We start from the raw sequence: 6000 nt of genomic DNA, 5'->3' as shown, positions 1-6000 counted from the left end.
TATATATATATGTGCGTAATTATTTTGTATAATATGTGAATCGTTAATTCATCATAATTAAACTTAAAAAAGTTTTAAAAAATGGTGGCAGTTATTAACGGTTTGAAAATCATGTCTTATTTTAGCTATTTATGGTGGTCTAGTAGTAGTTAATACCATTATAAATTGCAATGTTTTAAAGCACTATGACTTCCTATAGTGGTTAAACTATCATCATTGATTGAAATGGTTAAAATTATCATAATAAGCAAAATCAAAACTTTGAAAGTTGACCTTCCTATGTGGCTTCTACATCATTACTTGAAATCAATATGTTGTCCTACCACCCTCCATTTTTTATCTTCATGTTGTAAATCATGATGTGCTATGATTATAGAATGTCAATATTCTTACAAACCATGATGTGCTATGTTTCAAATCATTGATGTTTACTAATTCCTTCGACCATCAACATTAATATTTGTTGATATTTAAATGAATGATAAGACATATTTTTGATATTTCTACCATATTATCCCGGTAGGCTACAACAACAAACTTTGTCTTAACAAAATATTTTTTAAGTTATTTCTTGACATACCCTTCTTAACAATAACATTACAAGAAAACAAAAAATAAACTTATATTTCACACACACACATGCTTATATGAATGATTTACATACATATTACATATATATCACCTATAATAAGTATGATCAATAATAGCATTGGTTGAGTTTTGTTTATGATTTATTTGCTAACAATGCCCATAGCTATGGAACTATGTTGTAATACTTTTATTTTACTTTCATGATAATCATATGTATAGTTACAATGTTGCTAGAGGAAATTATGAGATTTTAATGTCTGGAGAGCTTCTTTTCAGCCATTCATTTGCAAAGGAACCCTTCCACTTTGCAAGACAAATGATAAGTCATTTTTTTCTTAATTATTTTGAGCATGGTTTTATCAGTTTAAGGATCATGCAACCACTATTGTTCAGAATCTTTTACTTTCTTTTCACTTTATGTTGTAGATTTCTCTCTTATAATATTTGTACCCAGTCATTAATGGTTGCATTGTATTGGAAGTATTGGAAATGCATGTTGTATTCTGCATGCATGCATTTACATTTTGTTAATTTTTTGTTGGAAGAAGCAACAAACTATGTTTATACACTTAAGATATCTTTGTTATTTAGTGTTTCTTTTATAATAATAATATATCATAAAAGATAGATAAGAGAAGTGCTTCCTAGATCTTCAAAAGTACAAAAAAGATTTTGTATGATCTCATGAACATGATGGTGAAGCCACAGAACATGCATTTAGCAAGAAGAAAGCAAAAACAAGAAAAATCTGGATGCAACAATTTGAATGCGTAATTATTTTGTATAATATGTGAATCGTTAATTCATCATAATTAAACTTAAAAAAGTTTTAAAAAATGGTGGCAGTTATTAACGGTTTGAAAATCATGTCTTATTTTAGCTATTTATGGTGGTCTAGTAGTAGTTAATACCATTATAAATTGCAATGTTTTAAAGCACTATGACTTCCTATAGTGGTTAAACTATCATCATTGATTGAAATGGTTAAAATTATCATAATAAGCAAAATCAAAACTTTGAAAGTTGACCTTCCTATGTGGCTTCTACATCATTACTTGAAATCAATATGTTGTCCTACCACCCTCCATTTTTTATCTTCATGTTGTAAATCATGATGTGCTATGATTATAGAATGTCAATATTCTTACAAACCATGATGTGCTATGTTTCAAATCATTGATGTTTACTAATTCCTTCGACCATCAACATTAATATTTGTTGATATTTAAATGAATGATAAGACATATTTTTGATATTTCTACCATATTATCCCGGTAGGCTACAACAACAAACTTTGTCTTAACAAAATATTTTTTAAGTTATTTCTTGACATACCCTTCTTAACAATAACATTACAAGAAAACAAAAAATAAACTTATATTTCACACACACACATGCTTATATGAATGATTTACAAACATACTACTTAATTCCTATGTATTTACATATATATCACCTATAATGAGTATGATCAATAATAGCATTGGTTGAGTTTTGTTTATGATTTATTTGCTAACAATGCCCATAGCTATGGAACTATGTTGTAATACTTTTATTTTACTTTCATGATAATCCTATGTATAGTTACAATGCTGCTAGTGGAAATTATGAGATTTTAATGTCTGGAGAGCTTCTTTTCAGCCATTCATTTGCAAAGGAACCCTTCCACTTTGCAAGACAAATGATAAGTAATTTTTTTCTTAATTATTTTGAGCAAGGTTTTATCAGTTTAAGGATCATGCAACCACTATTGTTCAGAATCTTTTACTTTCTTTTCACCTTATGTTGTAGATTTCTCTCTTATAATATTTGTACCCAGTCATTAATGGTTGCATTGTATTGGAAGTATTGGAAATGCATGTTGTATTCTGCATGCATGCATTTACATTTTGTTAATTTTTTGTTGGAAGAAGCAACAAACTATGTTTATACACTTAAGATATCTTTGTTATTTAGTGTTTCTTTTATAATAATAATATATCATAAAAGATAGATAAGAGAAGTGCTTCCTAGATCTTCAAAAGTACAAAAAAGATTTTGTATGATCTCATGAACATGATGGTGAAGCCACAGAACATGCATTTAGCAAGAAGAAAGCAAAAACAAGAAAAATCTGGATGCAACAATTTGAAGAGATAAAATAACACCACTTTGCCATTATCAAAAGTTTTCACCTTCATAAGCTCTGTAATTATAGTTTCCTATAACTGTAGTTTGGAACTTACCTGGATCAAAATGAGATATAATCCATAATCAACCTCAAATTATACCATTTAACAGTTTGTGATATTTTTAACATCAGAATTTGAAATTAAACCATCAAACACATTGTAAAGAATTAAACCAAAAAATATATCACTTGTAATTAAACTAACAAACACATTCCTTGTAATCTTAGAATTACATTAATTCATGTTTTCAAATACATCAAGAACATAAAAAATTCTTTAAACTGAAAAAAGATAACTTTATAACTACTATTAAAAGTATTGCAATCACAACTCAAATATGAAATTGGCTTTTCACCTCCTTAAATAGTACGTAAATCATGGCTTAATTCTACACCCCAAGATGTCTGCCCTTTGGAAAATATTTTTTTTTATGGACTTTCTTCCTTTTTTCCCCCTTCAAATATACAATCAAGCTCTCAATATCAAATTTAATGTTAAAATAAAGTTAAATTTGCACCGCATATCACTCAAAACACTATTCATTTCTATTTTTTCGGAGCATAAATAAAAGTGACCTAACATTTGGCCAAATATTCAGGAAACTAGAGTTTAAGATTAGAAACTTCGTCACTCTCATCAATCCTAGAAGTACCAATTATGCTTTATTATTGAATGAAAGAGAATTTAATTCATATTTATTATAAAAAAATAATATATACCTTTTTCTCACAAAATCTTGTTTTATTTTTTTTCTAATGGAAAGGGACTCATATTTGTTCATCATAGTCATGAACTAGCAGCAATAAGGATGCTAAATATAATTATAAACAAATAAAAATAAAATAGTCCAATCAAACCACATTGAAATATAGAATGCAGGCATAGATCAACATTTCAAATGCGACAAATTAAATGTGAGCAAAAACTCAAGTAAGAGAAATCTATATGACCAGGAAAGTGTAAGTCGTGAAAGGGAAAACTATAGCTTATCAACCAGAGCAGTCACAATTGAGGTTGGTTGTCTCATTAATAAAAATAAACAAATTTCTCATAAAATCGACCACTAGAGGAAGGAAGTGCTTTAGGTGACTGAGTTGGGAAGAAAATATGATGAAGGCCATTAGAGAAAGAAAGTTATCTCATTCCGATTGACATGATTAGATGACCTTGACTGCATTCTCTTGTTGCTTTCTGATGAGACATTGAAGAGGCGTGCAATGGAGGCGATGAGAACTTACGACTTGCAACCTTGAAATTAGGTGGAAGCGAAGTATGGAGAATTATCACATGGTTAGGAATTTACAACATTGTTTTTTTACTGTTGTTCATTCATGTGATTGTGGTATTGAGCATGTGAGGGATGGCGATTGTGGATTTGAGCAGGTGAGGGACAACATTCGACTGAAGAAGGGAAAGTGTTTCTTGAGTTGAAAGAGGGGAAGATCCTTTGGAGCTTGCATTTAAAAGGGGAAGAGCTACTATGGATCATACGTGGAAGTGAGAAAGAGAGATGTTGTGGATGATAGAGGAGACATAATGTTGTTGGTGTTGTATTAAAAGAGAATTTGAGAAATCTATAAGTAGGGATATTTATATATTTGAAATATGTAAATAAACAAATTTTCACTGCTCTATATATGTAAAATCCCATATTTTAAATTAGTTAAAGTCTTTGACATGTTCGTTGTGTTCAAAATATCATTCTAGTGACAAATTAGTTTTGGTAGTGTTTAACGCAAATTTATTTTTGTGTATGAAATTCAAATATTAATCTTTGTATTTTTGCTTAAATTATGATTTTTTTTGTAATGGTTTTACTTTTTTATTTTTATGAAAGTGAACTTTTCTTATAAGTGTAACTTGATCAATGATTACAGTCAATCATTTTAGTTGTTTAAAATTTATTTTGTGAAACTAATTTTTGGCTTGTTTAGAGGTTACGAGAACAAAGATTGTACATTTACTTTCTTGCATCAACTAATCAGATTAAAATTATTGTACCTTTAAGTATCACGAAGATCTTTTCTTAGTTGTTACAAAAATTGTTCAAAGGGCTTTCATCATATTACAATTCTAATGGATCGTAACAATTTTAGCATTAATATCTTTCTTCCTTGCCATTGAAATCACCACAAAACCCCTAAAAATTGTTGCACTACCATTTGTTTCGTTGTGTGCAAATCAATCATCGATAAAAATTGCACATAAACTCTTTTTTTTTGAGTAATAGCATTGTTCACCATATTATAGCAAATGTTAACTCCATGTTGGTTGAGAGAATCAATAGCCAAGTTCAATAGTTAAAAAAATTATCCAAACATGCCAAGCCATATTTGACCAAGGCAACATTTTAAATTGCTTTTATTTCTTTTTTATTTTTTTATTTTATTTTATTTATACTTTGATACGAAATAAAACCTATTTGGCATCTGAAAAGCATTTTTTTCTTTTTATTTATATAGAGTTTGTGTGATTGATAGCGAGATAAAGATATGATAATGCTATTAGTTGTTGACTATAACATTTCTTTTAAAAAAATCAAAATACCTAAATAATTATTTTGAGTTTTAAAAATAATGTAATTTAATATTAAATTATATAAAAAAAATACAAAACTATTACTAGGTTACAAAGTAGTAGGTACTCCACGCCTATTGCAATCATGGAATATGATGATTGTTTAAATATATTTTGCAATTTTCTAATGATTATTCTAAGCTAAAGAAGCAAGGGGTATTATTTTGTGTTCATTTCAGATAATTTTTTTACTATTTTGTTTTTTTTAAAAGCTATATTTTACTATACTTTTTTGCTAATATTTGTAAGGTTTGGTAGGAGAAATAAATTTTTATAATTAAATTTGAGAAAATATGTTGGCTAGAAAAAAATTATTTTTTTGTTGAATCCAAAAATACTCTGTGAATCAAACTCAAGGTAGAAAGTATTAAACGGATGAGTAGAATCGATAGAGAGAGTGAGAGATAGAGGAAATCAAGGTGCTTATTAAAATTAGAACACAAGTTATGAGAGAGTAAATTCAACATTCTTTTATTGAAGAAATGAACCCCTATTTATAGGTGTTAGGGTATTCTAGTAGAATCGATAGAGAGAGTGAGAGATAGAGGAAAGCAAGGTGCCCAATAGTAACACAAGTTATGAGAGAGTACATTCAACATTCTTTCATTGAAGAAATTAACCCATATTTATAGGTTTTAGGGTATTCAGTAAAATTATATGC

Source organism: Phalaenopsis equestris, unplaced genomic scaffold (assembly GCF_001263595.1).
Source record: "Phalaenopsis equestris unplaced genomic scaffold, ASM126359v1 Scaffold000055, whole genome shotgun sequence".
In the NCBI taxonomy this organism is placed as follows: Eukaryota; Viridiplantae; Streptophyta; class Magnoliopsida; order Asparagales; family Orchidaceae; genus Phalaenopsis; species Phalaenopsis equestris.
This window is presented reverse-complemented; position numbering follows the sequence as displayed.